This window comes from Scyliorhinus canicula, chromosome 10, assembly GCF_902713615.1.
Source record: "Scyliorhinus canicula chromosome 10, sScyCan1.1, whole genome shotgun sequence".
Lineage (NCBI taxonomy): Eukaryota > Metazoa > Chordata > Chondrichthyes > Carcharhiniformes > Scyliorhinidae > Scyliorhinus > Scyliorhinus canicula.
The window spans coordinates 71,683,801-71,709,778 of record NC_052155.1 but is presented as its reverse complement, the minus strand read 5'-3'; positions in this window follow the sequence as shown (position 1 = coordinate 71,709,778).

Here is a 25,978-nt window from a genome sequence, read left to right as displayed (position 1 = left end):
GATGGCTTGTGACATTCTTTCGCAGAAAACCTTGTCGCTGAGGAAGGCTGGGTCCAGCCTCCATGGTGGACGCTCGGATGGTTGAAACTCCAGGTGTCTCCTCCCACCCCCATCTCTCCATAATGGTGTTCAATTCCTTAGCCACTGTGTGCCTCACTTGGGGCATCCTTGGATCCTGTACACAGTTGAAGTCTCCCCCAATGGCAAGTGTCATGGAGTGTCCCTTTAAGAAAGGTTTTGTCTGATCACGTGGCTTCAGTGATGTTGTTTTGTGGGTGAAGCTGGGCTATGGCTGTGAGGTGTTTGGATTCAGTTTCAGTTTGACTGTTTCGGACAACAGAAGGAGAACTAAGTGTTTTTTCCCTGTCGTTCTATGTTTTCATTTTAAAAGCTGTTCCAGTAAAAAAACACGTTGGTTGTGGCGAACTGCCCTGGTAACTGTAAAGATATAGTTTGCTTTCAGGAAGGAGTTTGAATCTGCTGATTGAGACTGGATCAGAATCTCAGGGAAAGGACCAGTGCCATTCAAGTGAGAATGCAGTGTGCTGGATCACGCCCTTGAACATAGAACATAGAACATTACAGCGCAATACAGGCCCATCGGCCCTCGATGTTGCGCCAACTTGTGTAACCACTCTAAAGCCCATCTACACTATTCCCTTATCGTCCATATGTTTATCCAATGACCATTTAAATGCCCTTAATGTTGGCGAGTCCACTACTGTTGCAGGCAGTGCATTCCACGCCCCTACTACTCTCTGCGTAAAGAACCTACCTCTGACATCTGTCCTATATCTATCTCCCCTCAATTTAAAGCTATGTCCCCTCGTGCTAGCCATCACCATCCGAGGAAAAAGGCTCTCACTGACTACCCTATCTAATCCTCTGATAATCTTGTATGCCTTAATTAAGTCACCTCTTAACCGTCTTCTCTCTAGCGAAAACAGCCTTCAGCCCCTCAGCCTTTCCTCATAAGATCTTCCCTCCATAGCAGGCGACATCCTGGTAAATCTCCTCTGCACCCTTTCCAATGCTTCCACATCCTTCCTACAATGCGGCGACCAGAACTGCACGCAATAATCCAAATGCAGCCTCCACGCACAACTTCCCACTACTGTCCTTGACTGGCCCTACTCTTACCCTCGTCATTATTTTATTCCTGACATACCGATAGAAAGCTTTAGGGTTATCTTTGATCCTACCTTCTCATATCCCCTCCTGGCTCTTCTTATCTCTCTGTTTAGGTCCTTCCTAGCTAACTTGTAACTCTCGAGCATCCTGAAGGAACCTTCATGTCTCATCTTTACACAAGCCTCCTTCTTCCTCTTGACAAGTGATTCAACTACTTTAGTAAACCACGGTTCCCTCACTCGACCACTTCCTCCCTGCCTGACAGGTACATACTTATCAAGGTCACGCAGTAGCTGTTCCTTGAACGAGCTCCACATTTCAATTGTGCCCATCACCTGCAGTTTCGCTCCCCATCCTATGCATCCTAAGTCTTGCCTCATCGCATCATAATTGCCTTTCCCCTAACTATAACTCTTGCCCTACGGCATTTACTTATCCCTTTCCAATGCTAAAATAAACGTAACTGAATTGTGGTCACTATCACCAAAGTGCTCACCTACCTCCAAATCTGACATCTGTTCATTAACAAACTGGTTCATTACCCAGCACCAAATCCAATGTGGCCTTGCCTCTTGTTGGCCCATCTACATACTGTGGCAGGAAACCCTCCTGCACACATTGGACAAAAACGGACCCATCTAAAGTACTCGAACTATAGCGTTTCCAGTCAGTATTTGGAAAGTTAAAGTCCCCCATAACAACTACCCTGTTACTTTAGCTCCTATCCAGAATCATCTTTGCAATCCTTTCCTCTACATCTCTGGAACTTTTTGGCGGCGTATAGAAAACTCCCAACAGGGTGACCTCTCCGTTCCTGTTTCTAACCTCAGCCCATACTACCTCAGTAGACGAGTCCTCATCAAACATAATTTCTGCCGCCGTAATACTGTCCTTGACGAACAATGCAACCCCTCCCGCTCTTTTACGACCTTCCCTGAGCTTACTGAAATATCTAAACCCCGGAACCTGCAACAACCATTCCTGTCCCTGCTCTATCCATGTCTCCGAAATGGCCACATCATCAAAGTCTCAGGTACCAACCCATGCCGCAAGTTCACCCACCTTATTCCGGATGCTCCTGGCGTTGAAGTAGACACTTTAAACCACCTTCCTGCCTGCCGGTACACTCCTGCGACCTTGAAACATTACTCATGACCTCACTACTCTCAACCTCCTGTATACTGGAGCTACAATTCAGGTTCCCAACCCCCTGCTGAATTAGTTTAAAACCTCCCGAAGACCATTAGCAAATCCCCCCCCCCAGGATATTGGTACCCCTCTGGTCCAGTTGTAGACCATCCCATTTGTAGAGGTCCCACCTACCCCAGAATGAGCCCCAACTATCCAGGTATCTGAAACCCTCCCTCCTGCACCATCCCTGTAGCCACGTGTTCAACTGCTCTCTCTCCCTATTCCTCGTCTCGCTAGCACGTGGCACGGGTAACAACCCAGAGATAATAACTCTGTTTGTTCTAGATCTAAGTTTCCACCCTAGCTCCCTGAATTCCTGCCTTACATCCCAATCCCCGTTCCTACCTATGGAGCCTATGTGGTCCACGACTTGGGTTTTGTTATTGGATTTTGTTATTGAATTGGAACAGTTAAGGGGGAATCCATTAAGTGTTATATACATAGATTATTGTACTGTGTGGTGTATTTATGCTAGTAACTGATAAAAAGTCTTGCTGTGTTAATACTATTTATGGTAACTACATTCTTAAAATGCCCCATGTTTTGATTAAAGTGTCTAGGAAGTCTGATGAATCACACCTGCAGTGAAGGTTTTTGTGCTCATACTAGCCAAATTCAACATAAAGGTTGTAGGTCAGATGAACTTCATAATACACTTTGGAGTTTCTAAGCCCTGGCCCATAACACCAGTCAGTGAGGGTCGAGGTTCGGGCTCTCCATTATGGTGTTTCTGACTTCTGCATCATCCCAGTGATGCCTATGTTTACAAGCACCACCGGTGCCCCTTACAGGACACCGCTAGCCATTACATACCGTTCCCTGGGCCAGTCACCATGTTTGTCGCTGATAAGTTCATCCTTTTGATGAACAGTATGACCACACCCCCACATCCTCATACCAAAGCACGCTTGGTACATCTGTCCTATCCAGCTCTTTCTTATCCTCAGTTGGTCCCTTTCGCTCAGGTGTGCCTCCTGGAGGAAGACTATGTCGGTCCTCAGGCTTTTTAGATAGACAAAGACTCTGGATCTTTTCACCAGGGCATTGAGTCCCCTGATGTTTCAGGTGACTTTTCTGGTGGGGGGTTTTGATCCCAACCCCCCGGCCCCCCCCGTGGGATCAGCCATACTTATTACATGGACATGCCACTGCATGCTGGGGTTTCCCTTTGTTTGAAAGGCCATCCAAGATGGCTGCCGCTTTCTTCTTTGTTCCAGCTGTCCCCATGAGCGACTTGTTGTGACCAGCATTCTACCCCCACCTAGTCCTCCACCCCCCCAAACCCCCAAGCCTGTCTATCCTTGCCGTCCCCTCTTCCTTTTCCCGTACTCGCGCTGCCTCCCCCCTCTTACCGACCCCCCCATCTTTACCCGAGGTCACACCCCCTCTCCCCTGTTGTTGTTCTGTCCCCCCCTTCTGCCAGACACTCGCTCCGTTTTAGGAGCTGCACCATGGCCCCCTCCCCTCTTTTTACTTCCTCGCACTAGCATACTCGCCAGCATCGGGGCTCCCTCCTGAGAGAAGCTCCATCTGTCCTCAGCCTGTTTTGTCCTCCCCACGTCTCGTTTCAGTTTATCTCTGCCTTCTCCCTGGGCAGCACTGTGGCCTAGTGGTTAGCACAACCGCCTCACGGCGCTGAGGTCCCAGGTTCGATCCCGGCTCTGGGTCACTGACCGTGTGGAGTTTGCACATTCTCCCCGTGTCTGCGTGGGTTTCGCCCCCACAACCCAAAAATGTGCAGCGTAGGTGGATTGGCCAATCTAAATTGCCCCTTAATTGGAAAAAATAATTGGGTAATCTAAATTTAAAAAAAAAAAAATCTCTGCCTTCTCCCCATCCCGCCTCATCCCCAGGTTGTGTAAGCATTCAGTCCAGAGAAAGAATAGTCTCTTTTAAGAGTTCTTATTTGCCCATTATTGCTGTCTTCCCAGCCGTCATTCTGGATGAACTCATTTGCGTTCTCTAACGTGTAAAGACCCGTGGGAACAGGGTCCGCAGTGTCAACCGGAGCTACCGTGTGGCCCGTTGGACTTGATTGGTCACGGGGGTGAGCACCATGCTAACATGTCAGCCTTGCATCCCCTGCAGACAACGGATATTGGAATTTAACCAGCAGTGGTGGCCTTCCTCTTAGTCGTAGCAGCCCTAGAGGATGCATTGTGGCTGTATGAATTGGAGCTGCTCATGAGAAGGAGCAAACTGCAGCAGCGGAGTGAGGCCCAGAGGATCAGGAGGGAGTTGCAGAGGGTGGAGAGTCGGCTGCCCAACAGTCTGAGGAGGAGGAGGTGCAAAGAAGGCACCACATGAGGCCTTGCATGTTCCTGCAGTGTCTGCCATTTGAGGATTGCCGGACCAGGCATGCCCTTGAAGACTCCGGTTGAACAGAGGAACAGTGCAACATATTTGCCAGATCATGGCACATCTGGCACTGTGGGGGATGGGGGAGGAGACTCACACTCCCGGTGACCATCAAGGTGACGGTCACCCTGAACTTTTACCATGGGGTCCTTCCAGGCGCCAAGTGGGGAACTGTCCAAATCTCACAGAGCTCGATGCACAGGTGCATCCGCACCATCACGGAGGCCATACAAGCCCAGTCAGCACAACATACCCATTTCAATGTGGACCGAGTCCAGGTAGCGGAGTTCGCCACAATCGGCAACAATTCCTAGGTCGAGGTGGTGATCAACGGGATGCATGTCCCCATACGAGCACCTGCAGATGAAAGGCCGCCCGACAAAAGCCAAAAGGGGTTTCACTTGATGAAAATGCAGCTGGTGTGTGACCATTAGCTGAGCATCATGTGTGTCTGCGCCCGATACCCAGGCAGTGTGCACAACACCTTCATCCTTGCACACTCAACAATTCCCGGCCTCGTCAAGGTGCACCCCCCTCCCCCCCCCAGCGAGTTACCCACTGCAGTCCATGCTGATGACGCCCATCCGGAGGCCGACGTGGAGACCCACCGCAATGACGCCCATACAGCGACAAAGGGCATGATCGAGCAGGACTTCGGCCTCCTGAAGATGCGGTTCAGATGTCTGGACAGCTCTGTAGGGGCCTTCCAATATAGTGCTAGGAGGGCCGCCCTCATCATGGTGGCCTGATGCGTCCTCTACAACAGTGCATAGCAGGGCGGGACATACTGGAGGGGGAAGATGAATGGCAAGTCTCCTCCGACAATGTCAGTGTGGAGGAGGGCGGCGATGAGCGGGACATGGGGCCCGGGCAGGCTTGGGAAGCTGCACAACTTGCGTGCCAAGGCCAACGCGCACAGGATACTCTGATCTCCTCCAGGTTCACTAACTTGTGGGGAACTGGTCAGGGGCATGGACACCACATCCCACCTCCATCCCCCCCCTCCCCCCCGTAAATGCCCCCCCACCTGCAAACCCTCCGTGATATATATCTGCCGCACTATGGGGTGCGGGCCCTGAGTTGGCAGGAACCACAAGTCAGGTCCATGGGGTGGAGGATGACAGAGCCCGCCCTGCGATGAGCTCTGGTGCCAGGAGTGGTGAACATTTAAAGATAAAGCAGAAACAATGAAGCAAAACCAGCCCAAAGAACAAAAAAGAGAAGATTCTTCGACCGACCTGGTAAACTACGGCCATTGGCAACTCCAAGCAACAAACGATGGTGAAGTTTGAGATAGCAGATTTAAAAGCAGCCCACCAGCTTCAAGTCTCAGGTAACGTAGATGAAAAATGGTGCCTTTTCAAACAGCAGTTTGACCTTTGACCTCAGCCTTTGACCTGCAGGCATATCCTGATGAGAGGTGTATTGCGTTGCTGCTCACTATGGCAGGTCCACAAGCAATTGAAATCTACAATACCTTCACTTTTGATAGCAAAGAGGAAAGCGAGAACTACGATGAGGTGATAAAGTACTTCGATAGGCATTGCTCTCCGAAAAAATGAAACATTTGAAAGATATATTTTTCGTATGTGTACCCAGAAACCAGGCGAACCTTTTGACAGCTTTGTAACCAACTTGAGGCTGAAGGCCCAGTCCTACAATTTGAGTAATCAAAAATCATCGCTGATCCGCGAGCAAATAGTATTTTGTATATCATATGACAAGCTGCGTGAGATATTATTACGGGAAGAAGACTTGAAATTGGAAAATGCGGTTAAGATTTGCCATGCAGGTGAATTGGCTGCACGGCAGATCATTGCACTCAGGAACAGTGGGTAGACCTTCAGTGTCTTCTTGTCGGTTAGATGAGCTGGGTAGACTGTCAGTGTCTTCTTCTGGTGGCTCAAATAACTGGGTAGACAAATAGTCTTTTTGTTGTTCACATGAGCATAGTAGACCGTCATAGTCAGCTTACTGTACACTTTAGCGTGGCAGACTTGCATCATCTGCTGCTGGTTGCTCAAGTAAGGTTGCTAGGCATTCATGGTCTTGTTCATGCAAGGACTGTTCTCTGGAGTCTTGTGTTGCTTCCATTTTGGAGTCTGTTAATGAGCTCACTGTGGAAGCTTGTACCGCTCTCGCTGTGGAGTCTGGCATCATTCCCTGTGTGGAGTCATGCAGTGGTCTCGCTATGGAGTCGATCTGTGCGCAATCAACGGAGTCGTGCAGTGGTCTTGTTGTGGAGTCTTTCTGTATTCTCTGTGCAGAGATGTGCAGTGGTCTCACTGTGGAGTCTGTCATCGCTTTCTATGCGGAGTCAGTGTCTCTTCATGGTGCATGGACCACTCTCTGTGTGGAGTCAGGGACTCTTCATGGTGCATGGACCACTCTCTGTGTGGAGTCAGGGACTCTTCGTGGTGCGTGGATTTTTTTCTCACTAATTTCGGACATTTCTCCTTTAAGTAGGCATGGTCTGGGGCCTCTGATGTCATGACGCTTGTGACGTAGAGCATAGGAATGGATTGCGCATGCGTAAATCGCTTTTCCTTTATTGTGAGTCCTTTGCGCAACTGCGCATGCGCAAACGGACTTTCCTTTACTGTGCGCATTTTTCAAGACTGCGCATGTGTGGCTTCTCCTGCATGCGCAAAACACTGGTTTGCCAGATCACGTCTTCTCAGGAACTGCGCACGTGCGGCTCCTTGCGTAAGATGGCTGTCAATCAGAATTGACGTTTTCTTCTGTTGCAAGTCTACTTTTGCCTCGTGGTGAGTAGAGGTTTTACCGATTTCTGTTGTGTTCACCTCGCAGTAGTTTTCAAACTTGTCCAGGACTGTCTGGAAGACTCTCTTGTCCTGCCCTTAGGAGTACTTGATGGAGTTGAAGATTTCGGTTGCACTTTCACCCACAATGGTGAGTAGAAGATCTATCTTCTCAGCATCAGTCACGCCATCTAGGTCGGATGCTACCATGTAAATCTCAAATCTCTGCTTGATTGCACGCCGGTTTGCACTGAGATTGCCGTGGTACCTGAGCTGCTGAGGAACCAGAATCTCGATCATCTTTCTTGGGTGCAGTTGCTGGTAGTCACGGATCTTACTGAGTTGAACTATATAGATTCAACAGGCACTATTGGTATCATGTTGTGTTATGTACTCTGGGATAACACAGGCTGCAGCTCGATGCAGCTTTGACCACAAGATACTCCAGACTTTGAAGTAAGTTCAATGTGATTTATTGAACCATTAGCACAGTTCTCTATGAGTTCGACTCTCCTGCTAATCTTGCTATAGTAACTCAGTCTAACTAACCAGTCTTCTCTAAGCCACGTGGTGGGTGTGATGCTTCTGATCTGCTCCTGTCCTACTCTCTAAGTGTTGCCTGTGGAAAAAGACAGACCATGTGGGCCCTGTCCTGTTATATGGGTTGTGTAATGCCCCCTTGTGGACACCTATGGGTGTCGTGACTGCTCATTGGCTGTGTCCTATTCTAAGTGTTCATTAGCTGCATGTTTGCATGTCATGATGTCTCTGGTGCTCCCTCTTGTGTTTACTTAGTCGTACTGTATTTACATTAACACCTTGTGTATTTACAGTGATGCAAATCACCACATCAGTTTCCTCCTACAAGTCCCGAAAGTCATGCTTGTTAGGTGAATCGGACATTCTGAATTCTCCCTCAGTGTACCCGAACGGGCGCCAGAATGTGGTGACGAGGGGATTTTCACAGAAACTTCAGTGCAGTGTTAATGTAAGCCTACTTGTGACACTAATAAAGATTATTATTATTTGCAATCACGGGGTCACAGGTTGCCACATCGACTGGAAGAAAGGAAAAAAATGGCACCAGGAAAACCATTAGAATGAAGTAGTTGCATGAGGGTCGGCCTACTCGTAAAGCAGTCACGAAAACTGTACTAAATGACTCTTTCTTTCAACTTCTTCACTCCTCCTGAGGTTCTAGAGCATGGAGCGTGAGATGGAAGCTCTGCAGAAAGACTCGCTGCTGATATGAAAAAAGGTCAATTCCTGCATGAACACAGAATTCCACGAGCAGTGTTATACTTCACAGAAGACAATGGTGATGAATACGATTTAGGGGCAGCATAGTAGCATAAATGGATAGCATTGTAGCTTCACAGCGCCAGGGTCCCAGGTTCGATTCCCTGTTGGGTCACTGTCTGGGCGGAGTCTGCACGTTCTCCCTGTGTCTGCGTGGGTTTCCTCCGGGTGCTCCGGTTTCCTCCCAAAGACAAGCAGGTTAGGTGGATTGACCATGATAAATTGCCCTTAGTGACCAGAAAGGTTCGGAGGGGTTATTGGGTTACGGGGATAGGGTGGAAGTGAGGGCTTACGTGGGTCGGTGCAGACTCGATGGACCGAAGGCCTCCTTCTGCACTTAATGTTCTACAATAACTATAATTATGATGGTATTGACTCTAATGATGAGGACTACAAGGATATTTACGAAGACCATGACTACGATGAAGAAATTGAAGGCTTGGAGGGTGAGCCAGAGGAGGACGATTATGAAACGCAAGTAAGGTTGTTTCTCAGGAGTGATGGTAAACTAGATGAGGAAGCCTGTGAAGCACTACTCTGGTGGTTTGGCGGGAATGATGAAGTGGTCACAAGGGACGCCCAGTCTGCACAGGACACCAAGAAGTGTGAAAGCTCTGAGATGGCGAGCGCAGAGACTGAAAATGAGATTGCAGTAACAGATACTTTGGAGGAAAATGACTCAGACATGAACAAACTAATAACAGAAGATATAATACCAATTCTGGAGAAACTGGCTTCAGAGGCATTTTGTGGATTGTCTCAGGCCTCTGAAATGTTCCGGTGGTGGGCTCCCCAATTCCTGGGCCCGCTCTACTAGGGTGAGTTAGAGGAACACATGGCTACATTGGTATGTAGTTCTACGATGATGGATGATACGTATATAATATCAAAGTGACGAGGAGCCATCGCTTGAAGCTCAAATACAGGATGTAGGGACAGCACCCAACGTCGGGGATGTGGATCCAACCCAGACACCAGAGTGCAAGGCTCTGCAGCCAGCTGCTGAAGATGCAGACATGACCACGACTGCACAGACCTCGGAAGCATGCCAACACGAGATGTCTCAGCAAATGATCCATAAATTACTGCTCCCATGGCGCAGGCCACGGCAAGACAGAGACTCCCAAACCCCACACCAGCCCCGAACACTAGCACCCAACAGACCACCGCCAGCCCGGACACTACACCATAAAGACAGACATCGAAACCCCCACATGGTGCAAAAATATTGCCAAATGGAACCCCTTTTCATACATCGTAGAGGCACTTCTAGTAATTGCAATAATCTACAGTATCATTCAGACACTCCGACTCGGCAAATGGCGAGCAAAAGCCTCCCGCTCCCCAATATATACTGTCCGAGCCACCTTCTTTGGAATTCAACAAAATTTAACTCATGTAACAATCGCTGCTAAAATTAAACCATGTACCTCTTTAACTTTATTAGGATTAAGTAGAAATGTGATGCTGCTGTTTAAATTTGGGACTGGATATAAGTTCTTTGATATTGACCAGCAGCATGAGAGTAGCTTAGATAGCGTTAGCAAGAGATCAACTGTGCGAATAAATTAAATGTTACAGTGACCTAAATTATAGTAACCGTTACAGATGAATTAATTTATGAATGTATTAAAGGAATATTAGGTAAATGTCCCAAACCATAAGATAGAGTAGAGTAGAACCTTGCCTTGACCAAGGGTGACCCGTCCACCAAGGAGGAACAGGGATAAATAGTGTGATCCACCATGCTTCGCGTTCAGGATCAAAAGGACGAAATGTGGCCATCTAAGATGGCCACCTGCAAAGAACCATGGGAATTATGGCCAACCCAGGGCTCAGACAGATACACAGCCTATGTGTATCTAAAACACAGGCAACCAGACCTGGCCAAAACCCCCTCTCGTTCACATTTTAATGGCCCATTTTCCCAGGACAATAGAACTCCAATCAAGCAACCGGTACAGCCACAGACTGATCGGCGCCACTCCCCTTACTCAGAAAGCACAACTGCCAAGGTCAATGACCGCTAAGGACCCGCCCAGCTACCAAGGCACCTATCCTTTTATTGGTCGAAATTGAAGAGAGTGAGCAGAGCCCTGTCGAACTATTGGGTCCAAGGTTAAGGACCGCCCCAAAGAGCGGAAAATCCCAGGGGGATAAAAGAGAGCGCAGCCATGTGTTCTGTCTCTCTTGGATCTGGCCTGTGCCTACCCAATTGCAGCAGGACAAGCCAGCTGAGTTCAAGACCAACGATCGCTACCTGGCAATGGGCCCAGCAGAGACAGAGCCACTTTCTTCAAACCAGCCACGTGAAATCCAGATAAAGGCCTTTATCCATTTGCACAGTGCCGGTCGCGCTGAAGTTAAGTATAGGTTATTGTAGCTGATAGGTATAGTTTAACTCATAGTAGATATTGTGTTTGCATGTTGAGATAACTATTGCGTATGTAAATAAACCATCTTTTGAACTAACTAACTGGTTGTGTGGCCATTTGATCGATATAAAGGAAAGGCCTGTGGTTCACCAAGATAAATAAATAGAGCAACATGATATGCCTGTGAATAATATTGTATATAGTTAGCAATGTGACCTCCAGCCAGCTGGTGGTGTCAGACATCGGTCAAGTGACAACTACCTCTCACCAATTGGTAGTAAGGTTTATAACAGGACAGTCACACAGAGGGTAGTTCCAGGAGAGTTCACGAAACTCAAATAGTAACTTGGTATGTATAGCATTCTGTAGTTATCTTGCCACATGTTGATCAATAAATCATCATTCTAGTTAAGTCACCAGCAGTTCTGTTTGCATTACTGCAACAGCAAGGTCATAGAACACAACACCTCCCATCTACACGATTGCGTGTTCCTCGCCCAGTTCAGCACCTTCTCTTTATCTGGGAACTTATGGAGATTTGCTATGATCGCCTATGGTTGTTTCTCCTGAATGGACCTTTACCGGAGCGACATGTGGGCCGTTTGGTGAAGCCGTTCCCTCTGACCAATGTCTTGAGCATCCTTCCAACATACTCTGTCAGGTTTCTGCACTCTGTGCCCTCAGATAGCCCAACCATCCTTAGGATCTGGCACGGAACTTGTTTTCCTGTTGTTCAACCTTCCCCTTGAGCGCTTTCTGGATTGTCACCAATCTTACCACCCCCGCCTCAAACGAGGTGATCAGATAGCTCTGGTCAGTGGCCGTTCTCTCCACGTCCTGCAATGTCACTTCCTGGGTCTCTAGTCTCCGCTTAATTCTTTCCAACGCTTCTTTGATGAGGGCCAGAGCTGTTTCTACGGCCGTCCTCATGAATGACATGAGGTCCTCCTTTCTGTGTTTTTAGATCTCTATTGAAAGAAGCTCCATCCACTGTCCCGTCGGTGAGTGGGCCAGAATTTGCATTGCCGATCCTATTTTGTCTGCCATGCTTTGCTCTGCTTCGCTCCGCATGTCTCATGGCTCTGAGGTCTGGAACCTCTGTGGTGATATGATTTGCATAGCTGTCTGCCATTGATGCAGAACACCGGCTTACCATTGGCCCTGGTCGGTCATGTGCCTCCCGACCGATTGGTTGAGACCAGTCATGTGACTGCTCTCCGATTGGTTGAGAGGCTGAGTTAACCACGCCTCCTTACCGAAGTATAAATAGTCGAAGCGCCCGGCGGTCGTCCATTTTATTGTAGACAACCGCAGGGCTAAGTTCTAGCTTATTAAAGCCTAACTTTTGTAAAGCAACTCGTCTCTCGTGCAATTGATGGCTCATCAACCTCCTCTCCCGCCTCTTGTTATAGACATAGACATAGAACAGTACAGCACAGAACAGGCCCTTCAGCCCTCGATGTTGTGCCGAGCAATGATCACCCTATTCAAACCCATGTATCCACCCTATACACGTAGCCCAACAACCCCCCCCTTAACCTTACTTTTTAGGACACTACGGGCAATTTAGCATGGCCAATCCACCTAACCCGCACATCTTTGGACTGTGGGAGGAAACCGGAACACCCAGAGGAAACCCACGCACACACGGGGAGGACGTGCAGACTCCGCACGGACAGTGACCCAAGCCGGAATCGAACCTGGGACCCTGGAGCTGTGAAGCATTTATGCTAACCACCATGCTACCGTGCTGCCCTAAAGTTATTGCTACTATTTTTCTGGCTCTGTTTCTGGCTCAAAGGCATTTCCTTGGATGGTTGTTAGTTTGGGGGTGAGAGTTTTTTTGTTACTTTGGTTTACAATTTAAGGGTTAGAAGTGCCTAAATTGAAGTTCCCAAGGGAGAGCCATTTATCATCCAACCGCTCAACACATCGCCGACTCCGGAACTCCAGAGTGGTGCATTAGTGACCACACTATTAGGCCATATTTGTCCTGTTATCGCTATATTTGGAGAGTTTAAATCAATCCTTGGTTTTGCTAGTTACATTAGGTAATTAGCTCTTCTCAACCTTCCAAATATTAAGAATGCCATCTGAACAATGTAGTCTCCACCATCCTTTCAAACACATGGCCTGTAATTATAGAAAATGTAGATCTAACCAACCAGTTATCAAGAATAAGCTTGATGGGCTGACACAAATGACTTTGGGCATATATTAAAGATCTTTCTGTTTCATAGAAATAAGCTACAGGGAGGGGCAGCACGGTGGCGCAGTGGGTTAGCCCTGCTGCCTCACGGCACCGAGGTCCCAGGTTCGATCCTGGCTCTGGGTCACTGTCCGTGTGGAGTTTGTGCATTCTCCCCACATTTGCGTGGCTTTTGCTCCCACAACCCAAAGATGTGCAAGGTAGGTGGATTAGCCACGCTAAATTGCCCCTGAATTGGGAAAAAATGAATTGGGTACTCTAAATTAATTTTTAAAAAGGAATCGAGCTATAGGTGAATGTCAGTATCTTTAGCGTATCCGAGTAATGTTTATTGACAAATCTAAGACTTGATGAGTCTGCTAATGATACTTTATTTTGTATACAATCTGTAAAGAAACAAGGAGGAAAATCAGAATAAGTCATTGAGCTTTATAACACAGGAAGAGGCAATTGGGCCTTTCATGCCTGTGACGGCCATCAAGCAACTTTCTATTTGAATCCCATTTTCCAGCAGTTTATCTGCAGCCTTTTATGCTATGGCATTTCAAGTGCTCATCTAAATGCTTCTTAAATGTTGTGAGGGTCCCCGCCTCTATCTACCCTTTCAGACAGTGAATTCCAGATTCTCACCACCCTCTGGGTGAAAAAGCTTTTCCTCAAACCTCCCCTACATTTCCTGCCCTTGACCTTAAATCTATAACCCCTGGTTATTGATCCGTTACCGATAACCCTATCTATGTGCTTCACAATTTTGTACCTCAATCAGGTCCCGCCCTCAACCTTCTCTGCTCTAAGGAAAAAAAAACGTAGCCTAACTAGCTGCTCTTCATAACTGATAAATAAATGATCCGTTGTTAACCAACATACTTAATCTTTGCCGCAATCCAGAGCAGCACGGTGGCGCAGTGGGTTAGCTCTGCTGCCTCACGACGCCGAGGTCCCAGGATCGATCCGGGCTCTGAGTCACTGTCCGCGTGGAATTTGCACATTCTCCCCATGTTTGCGTGGGTTTCGCCCCCACAACCCAAAAGATGTGCAAGGTAGGTGGATTGCTCACGCTAAACTGCCCCTTAATTGGAAAAAATGAATTGGGTACTCTAAATTTATATTTAAAAAAACAAATCTTTGTCTCAATCTCACAGCAGCCTGTGACAACCACCTTTGTGGAGGCAGAAACAGTACATTATAGTATCAATCGCTGACGTACAGTGCATGGGTAAGGATGAGCAAGTGAAGATGGAATTGCAGGATTACCTATGGAATCCAGTAAATACTGGGCCGAGGGATTCCAAGCTACGCCTGCCTATTTACAAATGTAATTTGGTAGCCCGGCCTCAGAAGTTAATCCAGCGATTTGATTGGTGCCATGCATCCCCTACAGTTTATGGAGTCAATGACAAGCCTACATCTGTGCAGTGTAGCTTGGCTACCACGGAGCCATCCTTGATCAATACCCGCAGCTCAGAATTGTTTGCCAGCACAGTTTTGAATGGAACTCTCTAGAGGTTGCGTCCTAATCCATTGCAATCTTTTGTGTCTGGTTGCGCTGTGCTAAGGAACTTTGACAGCCTTATTGTTGCTCAGTGGCCTGCCCCAACAATGATCTCCACATTTGCTGAGGGAAAGCACAGTGGAAGAAGATATGCGGGAGTTGGCAATGATTTTGGAGGTGTCTCTCAATTGCTGCTTTCCTTCATTATGTCTCATACTCCTCTTTCACATTTGGTGCATCAGGGAGTATGTGGACAGATGACTGAGGATGTAGCACGCAGGTGTGCTACTCTAGACAGGTAGATGAAGAAGAAAAACAGTAAGCGTTTGGGTTAGTGGATCAGAAAGCAGACAAAGATGATATCAGTCCAGTCTAAATGCACCTGAAGCAAGTTCATTGCAGCCTGTCCTTTTTTATTATTATTAATAATAATAATAATAATCACTTAATGTCACAAGTAGGCTTCAATGAAGTTACTTTGAAAAGCCCCTAGTCACCACATTCCAGCGCCTTTTTAAAAAGTTCATTCTTGAGGTATGGGTTTCATGAGCAGCTTTGATACTAATCCTTAGTTGCATAGAAGTCTTTGTGAGGCAAGTAGACTAAATACATGTGGAATTTACTGTGGCAGTTCATGCAGTTAATTGAAAATGTTTTATGTGAATGACTGTTGTGCCATTCTGGAAGATTGGATGTTTATTTTGATAAAGTTTATAGACTCCTGGTGGCGTTTATCTCCAGCTATCTTGATTGATGCTACATGTGATAAAAGCATTACTATGGCTGGTAAATTTTTAAATAATTGAAAAATTCAAAATTATTGTTTAATTGGCTTAGGGACCCAGGTTCACATCCGACCTTAGGTGACTATCTGTGTGGAGTTTGCACATTCCCCCTGTGTCTGCATGGGTTTCCTCCGGGTGCTTCAATTTTCTCCCATAGTCCAAAGATGTGCAGGTTAAATGGATTGGCCATCTAAATTGCCCTTAGTGTCCAAAGGTTGCGGGGAAGTGAGCCTAGGTAGGGTGGTCCTTCAGAAGGTTGGTGCAGACTTGATGGGCTGTACGATAGGGATTCTATGATTCTAAGATAACTTCACAATGTTATTTAAGCATTTGACTGCTTGCTTCTTACTACTTGACAATTTAGCATTGATAGTTTTCAAAAGAAAATTGAGTGATTTAATTGCTCAACTCTTTACTGCTTACTTATCAACCATTGGTACTTCCTGACTGAATCTAATTGCTTCCATTTTGTTCAGGTTAAGTCACTTTGAGATAAGTACTCAATTGTGGCTTTGGAAGATACTGTTGAAGAAACCTTTCATAGAATTCATAGAATTTACAGTGCAGAAGGAGGCCATTCAGCCCATCGAGTCTGCATCAGCTCTTGGAAAGAGCACCCTACCCAAGGTCAACACCTCCACCCTATCCCCATAACCCAGTAACCCCACCCAACACTAAGGGCAATTTTGGACACTAAGGGCAATTTATCATCACCAATCCACCTACACTGCACATCTTTGTACTGTGGGAGGAAACCGGAGCGCCCGGAGGAAACCCACGCACACACGGGGAGGATGTGCAGGCTCCGCACAGACAGTGACCCAAGCCGGAATTGAACCTGGGACCCTGGAGCTGTGAAGCAATTGTGCTATCCACAATGCTACCGAGTTGCTGTTGTGTATCATGCAGATGGTACACACTTCAGGTACAGTGTGCTAACAATGAAAGAAGTAGACTTTTAGGGTGGTGGATAAGATGTTAAGCAAACAGACTGCTTGGTCCTGGATCCTAACTGAGAGTTATTCGAGCAACACTTGTCCAGAAAAATAGGAGTATTCCACTACACTCTTGACTTGCAGCTTGTAGATAATGGAAAGGCTTTTGACAGTCAAGAGGTGAGTCACTCACCACACAATACCCAACCTCTGATTTGCTCTTTTACCCACAGTACTTAAGTGGCTGTCCCAGTTAGGTGCCTGATCAATAATGCCCCCCAGGATGTCAGTGGTGAGGTATTCTACAATGGCAATGCAATTGAATGTCAAGGAGAGATAGTTTACCTCTTTATTGTTGGAGATGGCGGATAGGTGGCAGTTAACATTGATTTGACACCTGTGTGATGAATGTTTCATGCACGCCACTTACCTGCCCAAGCCTGAATGTTGTCCAGGTCTTGTTGTATTCATACATAGACTGCTTCATAATCGGAGAGGTTTTATTTTCAGTCACTGGATGAGGATATTATTATTATTAACCATCCCTCACTGGGTAGCAGCTGGTTAGACCATTTCAGAGGGCAGGTAATAGTCAACTCTATTATTATGAGTCTAGAGTCACATAAGAGCTAGAGCATTGAAGGGCAGCTGATTTTCTTCCCAAAATGGCACGAGTGAACCATCTGAGCTTTACAACGATCCAATAGTTACATAGTTAACATTACTGACACTAGCTTTTTATTCATTAAATTCAATTCCATAACTGCTGTGGTGGGATTTGAACTTTTGTCTCCGGAATCCAGAATGTAACCGTCTAAACTATCAATCCCTAATTGGAAATATTGTGCCCTTGATGTGAATGCGCAACTAGTTTTGGTTAGTCTAAATCCTGCCTTAACATTCATTAACTCAGAGGATTGTCATAAGTCACAGTATCACAGTACGGATGGAAATGTTCCTTTCAGCAGCAAAAGTCAACTTCCTTATTTAAGTAAAATCTGAGTGTCACAAAAGAGGAATTTTATGGTTTGATTTCAAAAGAACAAGGGAAATAATTGCTGAGCATAGGAACTAAAAGATATCAAATTTACCAAGCTTAAACTCCTTCCAAATGATGTTTTCACTATTACAGTTGTGCATTCTGCTTTGTATTTGATGCTCGACTCCAGAAGCGAGATTGGAGGACAATTGAAGGCTTTATTGGACTAGATGTTTCCCCCAGCAGCTCAGGTACAGAATGCAGCAGCTGGGGAGACACAGACTCTTATACTCCGCCTTACTGGGCGGAACCAGCAGGCAGGCTTCACCAATGATCTTCCTGTCTCAGGTACCTCCCACACCAATGATCTAACAGCCTCAACCTAGGTACCGTAATACCCCTAATACCGACTACCACAGTATTATTTTACTTTTTTACAACATTGGCAGGTTTTAACTTTGAATCTGGCTGTGCAGTGCCCATGGTCCCTAAACAGTTTCTTAAGCTTCCAATATATTGGGAAGGAAATGCTCATTTAGGAAAGGCATCACCCATATTGGTGAAGACAAAAATAATCACCTTGCAGTGATAATACCAGGAACAGGGGCGCGATTTAATGGAAAAAAAAGAGTCCCATTTTGTATGAATAGCGAGGTGTTTCTCATGCCTGCAGTGCTGAAAATGATCCCGCTATCAAACAGGACTTTGGGCATTTTTTGCCTTAGTGAGGAACACCCTGCCGAAGCTGCATTTACATCCCTTCCTACACTGACAAGCTGAGCTCGTCAGTGCGGAAAGAGATTGGGGCGCCATTTGAAATGCCGCCCCGATCTCTCAGCCACCCCACTATGACCTCCGGATCCTCCCCAACCTCCCACTTAGGAGGTCCTCAAGCTCCCCACTCACCCGCACCTCTTAAGGGCAGGGCACACCCAGGCCCAATCTCTGACATGGGCAACCTGGTAACCATGGCACTGCCAGCCTGGCAGGGTACTCAGGTGCCACTGCCAAGGTGCCAGTCTGGCATTTCCAAGGTGCACGATGGCATGGTGCCCCTCCCCCCCCCAGGTGCCTTTACACCTGGTACTGGAATAATTGGGCAGAGACATATTTACATGGCTCATTTAAATATGTTAATCTGGATCTTGTGAGGTGTTCCAAGCGTCGCAAATGTCGTGGAATTCGACAGCCTCGTTGCATCAACGAGTCGGGCGTGTCGAGGCTGTTCAATCACACTCCAGATGTGACAGCCTTGAACATGCAAGGGTCCAAATGTGTGCATGCTAGATGGAATGGTCATGTTAAATTGCTCCTTAGTGTCCGAAAGATTAGGTGTGATTACTGGGTTACAGGGTTAGGGTGGGGCTTGGGCCGAGGATGTTTGCTCTTTACAAGGGTCGGTGCAGACTCAATTGCAGTAAATGGCCTCCTTCTGCACTGTCGGATTTCCTAACACCTGTTTTAAGGTCTCTGCTGCCCGTCTGATTTAATGAGAGGCTTGTGGTTTGACAAACTCTCCTTAAAGGGAAAGTCTATTCGGCTTTAACCAACAAAAATGATGGCTCTAATTTCTCACCGACTAGAAAGTTAATTCTGTCGAGGTAGATTTTAATGAGCATGCACAACATGCCAATGCTCCCAAAAGAGTTTCCCGACATTGTTTCCGAAAATCAGCCTTTAATATCCTGAGAAAAGAATTCCAAAACTTCATTCTAACATGGGAAATTTATTTTTGGCTTCACACCAGATTAAAATCCCCCATGCGTCTCATTTCACACTGACCGGAAGTTTCAGTTTAGCTCATTGAAAAGAGTCATTTGTTGCTGATTTTTGTAAAAAGAAAATAATAATGAATCTGCAATTAACTAAAAAATATGCTGCAGTGAGGTTTTTTATCTGGATATGCTGATCCGTGATCTACAGTTTCAGGATCAGGTTTAAATTGTGCAATGTAGGCAAGACATCCAGTTTCAATTCTCTCAAATTGGTCAAGGTCAGGTAATTCAACCTCCAATGCCGTCACCTACTCATCAAACGAACAATGTCCCAAACTGCTGAATGCAGCCTCTTAAAATCATCAATCAGGACACATATCAAACATTCAGATTCTGATTTCACTCTCACACACAGCCAGCCTCACACCCAAAGAAATGGGCATATTTGCATATAAAATGTGAACATTTGCCTATGTCCGTGGCACAGTGATTAGCATTGCTCCCTCACAGCTCCAGGATCCCGGGTCCCGGGTTCAATTCTGGCCTCGGATGACTGTCTGTGCGGAGTTTGCACTTTCTCTCCGTTTCTGCGTGTGTTTCCTCCGGATGCCCCGATTTCCTCCCACAGGCCAAAGATGTGCAGATTAGGTACATTGGCCATGCTTACTTGCCGCTTAGTGTCCAAAAGTTTAGGTTGGTTTGCTGGGTTATGGGGATAAGCTGGAGGTGTGGGCTTAAATAGGGTGCTCTTTCCAAGGGCAGGTGTAGACTCGATGAACTTAATGGCCTCCTTCTGCACTGTAAATTCTATCCTTATGCAAACAACCATAGTTATTCAGTGATAACTGTTTTCTTCTCTTGAGGTAGTCCCTCAGGATCCAGGATGACTTGCTTCAACACCAGTCCAATGGGTTCTGAGACGGCTGGTAAGTTCAATGCAGACTCTACCACATGCTGGACAGGCGGTGCTTGAAGTGTCAGCTACATCAGTTGTTTGGAGATTCATGTGCTCCTTCTAACACTTTGACTTTACTTCTGCATGTTCCAATGAAGTCTCTTGATGTGCTCAGTGTCTTCCTTATTCTTCATTTTGTTAAGTCACAAGCTCCCATGAGTCAGCAGGGAAGTTTGCCCTCTTCATGGATGCTTTGAGGACATCCATAAAATGTTACCACTGTCCTTTTAGGAGTTCCTGCTGTGACTGAATTTCAAGTAGAGCAGTTGCGGTGGGAGTCTGGTATCACGCATATGGTTGCCATGACCAGCCCAAAAGTTTTTGAGTGATTAGCGTCTCAATGTTGGGCATCTTGGCTTGTGAGAGGATGCTGCTGTTGGACCATCATCCTTGCCACTGGATTTGGAGGGTCTTTAAATGGTTACAAAAAGTAGAATTGAAGTTTCCGTTCAGCCAATTTAATTTTGAAAGAGGTTTCAACAACAAAAACGATTTAGAATATATAGCATATTTAAAGTAATAGAACACCCCAAGCTGCTTCACCAGGGGGTTTAGCAAAGAAAGTATAAGATGTAAGGTCAGATGACCAAAAGCTTGGTCAAGGAGGCATAATTTAAAGATGGTCTTAAAGGAGGACAGTGAGTTATTGAGGTGTAGGGAGGGAGTCTTTTTCTTGCTATTCAACAATAACGAGCATGTTACCATGCATATTGGGTAGAATTCTCCATTTCAGAGACTAAGTGCTAATGCTGGGACTAAATCGCAAGAGTTCTACGGGCCCAAAAGTGGCGCCGGTCCCTGAGCCATTCAGGAAATCCTAATGGGCTAGCACAGGCCCCACGTGGAACTAGTACAATTCCAACGAACGCTGGCATGTGATTCGCTGGGATCGGGAATGGCACTCGAGGGCCAGACAAGTTGCAGCCATATATAAGCACTCGGCACTCCCCACACGCTCTCATTTCAGCCAAGAAGATGCCACCCCAAAGATTGGCACTGAAGTTCACTGATGCAGAGCTGGAGGTACTGTTGGATGTTGTGGAGGAGAGGCAGCTCACTCTGTTGCCCGGGGAGGGAAAGTAGCTGTCCCCCATGGATATCGTCTGTGCCTGGACAGTCTGGTCCCAAGGGGACACCCCGACCTCAAAGCCCATCCCCAGCTTGCCCCCCACTACTCCCCCTGGCCCTGGAAGACCCCTTCAGCCAGCGGCAGCACTGGCGGCTCACGGCTGTACCTTTGGGAACATGTCTGACCTTCTCTCCCCCCCCCTCAGCAGCCATAGCACCCGTTTCCGGATTTTAAATACCACAACTGAACCTCGCCTGGTGGATGGGCAGGATGCCTGGAGAATGCCGGGTCGGGCCCGTTAATGAATGATATGCCAATGGCCTTTACTGTGCAATTTGCATGCCCACTCCAGCATGCGTCGTGGAACGCATTCAGACTGCTGTTGAGGCACCAGAGCACGGCATTCCGTTGGGCCCCTGCGCCGACTTTGATTATCGGCTGCCGCTATTCTCTGTCCAATCACGATTCCGGCATTGCTGGACTGAGAATCCGCCCATTGTATGTACTCACGGACATTCTTTCTCCTGTCATGCAAGACAATGTTATACAAAACAGGAGGGAACAGCCTGTTGGAGGAGGCCATGCTCTGCATTATGGCATCAGCAGTGACTAAGGTTGTCACAGTAGGTGGCAGCGAGAACATCCAGGATGAAGGTACTTCCTGCCTAATGTAACTTCTCAAATTCCACCTCTCCCTCATCCTGTTATCTGACATGAAGTGCAGGCCGCAGATGGTGTGACCATAGACTCTTGCGTTCCACTCTACCTCTGCACCCCTCCACAATGACACTCCCCGTTTTTACTTTTGATACGGAAGCAATGATAGGTGGATAAGAATGTAGGGATATTGGAATCTAAGTAAATTTATTGAAAGTCCTCCTTGGGGGATGGATTGAACAATTCTTGTTGACATAGTCCTCTCTTCTTCCTGACCCTCCTTCTCTTCACCCCTAAGATGAGAGACTTGCATTAATATAGTGCTTCCCATGATCACCACAGGCCACTGGGATAACCCTTGGTCTTCAAAACAGTGTCATGGGATCAACTGCATCCACCTGAGTGGTCAGGTGAGGCCTGGGTTTAATTTCTCATCTGAAAGACAGCATAGGAACAGGAGTACGTTATTCAGCCCCTTGCACCTGATCTGCCATTTAATGAGATTATGGATGATCTGTGGCCTAACTCCATTTACCTGTCTTTGGCCCCTATCCCTCAATACCTTTGCTTAACAAAAATTTATCTATCTCAAATTTAAAATTAACAACTGATCTAGCATCAATGGCCATTTATGGAAGAGAGTTCCAAACCTTTACCACCCTTTGTGTATAGAAGTGCTTCATAATATTTCTCCTGAATGATCCGGTCCTAATTTTCAGACAATGACATCAGAATCTCCAACCAGTGGAAACAGTCTATTTTTATCTACCCTGTCTTTTCCTATTAATATCTTGAAGAATTCAATCAGATCACCCCTTAACGTCTAAATTCTGGAGAAAACAGGCTTAATTTGTATAATCTCTTATAATTTAACCCCTGAAGTCCAGGTATAATTCTTGTAAATCTATGTTGCACTCCTTCCGAGGCAAAAAATACTTCCTAAGGTGTGATGCCCAGATCTGCTCACACTACTCCAAGTGGGGTCGAACCAAGGTTTTGTAAAGCTGCAGCATAACATCTGCATCCTTATACTCCAGTCCTCTAGCTCTCAAGGCCAGCATTCCATTCACCTTCTTGATTACTTTCTGCACTTGTTCCTGGCATTTTAAAGGTCTATGCACCTGAACCCCCAGGTCTCTTCGGACATAGAATCATGGAATCCTTACTGTGCAGAAGGAGGCCATTCGGCCCATTGAGTCTGCACCGACCCTCCAAAAGAGACATTCACTAAATTTAGCTTCATACCATCTAGAAAGTGCATTCTTTTTTGGTCCAAAATGGATAACCTTACACTTGCTTACATTGAAATCCATCTGCCACAGTTTTACTCATTCACCGTCTATCAATATCCCTATGTAATTTTATGCTGTCATCTACACTGTCTACAATGCCACCCAACTTTGTATCTTATTTAACAGTCTCTAATGTGGGACTTTATCAAATACCTTCTGGAAGTCCATATGAACAGCCTGGCTTGGGTCACTGTCTGTGCGAAGTCTGCACGCTCTCCCCGTGTCTGCATGGGATTCCTCCGGGTGCTCTGGTTTCCTTCCACAAATCCCAAAAGACATGCTGTTAGTTACTTGAATATTCGGAATTCCGATCAGTGCAACCGAACAAGCGCCGGAGTGTGGCGACTAGGGGATTTTCACAGTAACTTTGTTGTAGTGTTAATGTAAGCCTCCTTGTGATAATAATAAAGATTATTATAATATTATTATAAACAACAGCCATAGATAGTCTCCTGCCCACTATCTTAATCACCTCTTCAAAACATTCAATAAGGTTTGTCAGGCATGACCTACCTGTTATGATTCTAAGCTAGCTCTCCCCGATTAACTGAAAATTTTCGAGGTGTTCAGTTACCCTATCCTTGATTATAGACTCCAACAATATCTCCACCACAGATGTTAAGCTAACTGCTCTGTCATTACCTGGTTTTCCTCTTTCGCCCTTCTTAAAAAGTAGAGTAATATGAGTAATTTGCTGCCTTCATTAAGTTTTAAGGTAAATTTTAAATATTTGACCAAGAAGGATTGTCTGGACCAGCAAGTGTGTGTTCTGACGAAGGCAGGTGCCCACATAACAGAGAAATATATGGATCATCTGACTTTGTTTTAATTTAAAATTATGTTGTGACACTGTGAATGCTAGACTGAGGAGGTTTCTTCAAGGTAAGTATTATTTTTCAACATTTTGTTTTGCCTGTTGTGTGGGTTTATTGACACTTTTATTTCCATTTACTTGCAACAACCAAGTGAATAGGATGGAAATATTCTAGCATTACAAGATTTGGAGGAGGAAAAGTAATTCTTGAGACTACATAAAATGCTTCTGGAATTAAATCACACAATTTATCCCCAACTTAGTCAGGACGGAAGCTCATTGAAGCATATGATAAATATTTAAAATACCCTTTGAAGTTTTATCAAGGCTGATACTCCAATGTGCAATCAGCTATCTTTTAAATGCAGTTATACCTTTAAATTTGATTTGCCACATGTCCAATTGGGCTGACTATTGTTGCAAAGTCAAATTACCCGACCTTGCAAAATGTGACACCGTCCACAGTGCACTCACTGTTTGTCACCATGAACTTGGCAGACAGCCATTCCTGTCTGCAGGGTGTGCAAAACTGCGGCTTTGCAGTAAAAATATATATTTTTCCCAAGAACAATGCACAACATTGCAAATGAAATGAACTAACTTTATCCATTCACTCATGATTCAGAAAGCACTCAGCAATTATTAGCATGTGCTTAGTATTGGAAAATGTGCATGGTATTGGAAAATGTAACCTTGGTGAAACTGTTTTGGTGCTTTATCTAGGTTTTTGTCTATTTTACAATAAATTGTATAACAAAACCCATATTACCCACAGCATTTGATACACAGAACCAAGATAACAAAAACCCCCCCAACCAACCGTACACTGTCTTGTTATGCTCTTGGCGTAGCAGAAGCGGCTTCCTTGATGTGCACTCTGACAAAGGAAGGTTCAGACATGGAGATAACTTCAACGTGGAGGAAACCCAGGCACACACGGGGAGGATGTGCAGACTCCGCACAGACAATGACCCAAGTCGGAATCGAACCTGGGACCCTGGAGCTTTGAAGCAATTATGCTATCCACAATGCTACCGTGCTGCGCTTTGGAGTCTTGCGTTTCTTCTATCGTGGAGTCTGTCCACGAGCTCGCTGTGGAGGCTTGTCACTCGAGTCACTTCTTGTGTGGAGACGTGCCGTTGTCTCGCTGTGGAGTCTTTCATCGCTTTCTGTGTAGAGGCTGGGACCCTTCGTGGTGTGTGGACCACTCTCTGTGTGGCAGCAGGCCGCTCTCTGTGGGCTTGTACCGCTCTCTGTCTCTTGGTGTCAGGCCGCAGCATAATCCTACACTCACGAGTCGGGATGTCATATATGCTGGGCTGAAGATCCTCAAATCCGAAGAACACATCCGCGTCAGTGTCGGATTCGGTACTGAGGTCGCCATCTCGAATGATGAAACCTTCGTCTGAGTCGTAGTCTTCTAGGACCATGTCACCACTTTTTGTGTCGGAGCTGGCATTAAGCTTGTGACGCCCAAAGAAGAATTCAAGGTCTGAGCCATCTCTTTGGGCGATGCTAACTGCTTGTTGCAGGGTTCTGTGGAGGTTACTTTCAGTTACTGGTTTAGCTCACTGAGCTAAACCGCTGGCTTTTAAAGCAGACCAAGCAGGCCAGCCTCCCCGGACAGGCGCCGGAATGTGTCGACTAGGGGCTTTTCGCAGTAACTTCATTGAAGCCTACTCGTGACAATAAGCGATTTTCATTTCATTTCATTTTTCAATTTCAGGCATTGTCCTGTCGTTCCAGGTGAAAGAATCAGGTTTTACAGCTTTAAAACATTTTTTTTGTGTTTTGGGACATTTCCCCTTTAAGTGGGCGTGGCCTGGTACCTCTGACATCATGATGCATGTGACGTAGGTCATAGGAAGCGACTGATCATGCTCAGATCGCTGTTCCTTTACTTGGGGCCTTTTTCTCCACTGCGCATGTGCAGCACCTTTACCAAGATGGCTGCAATTCA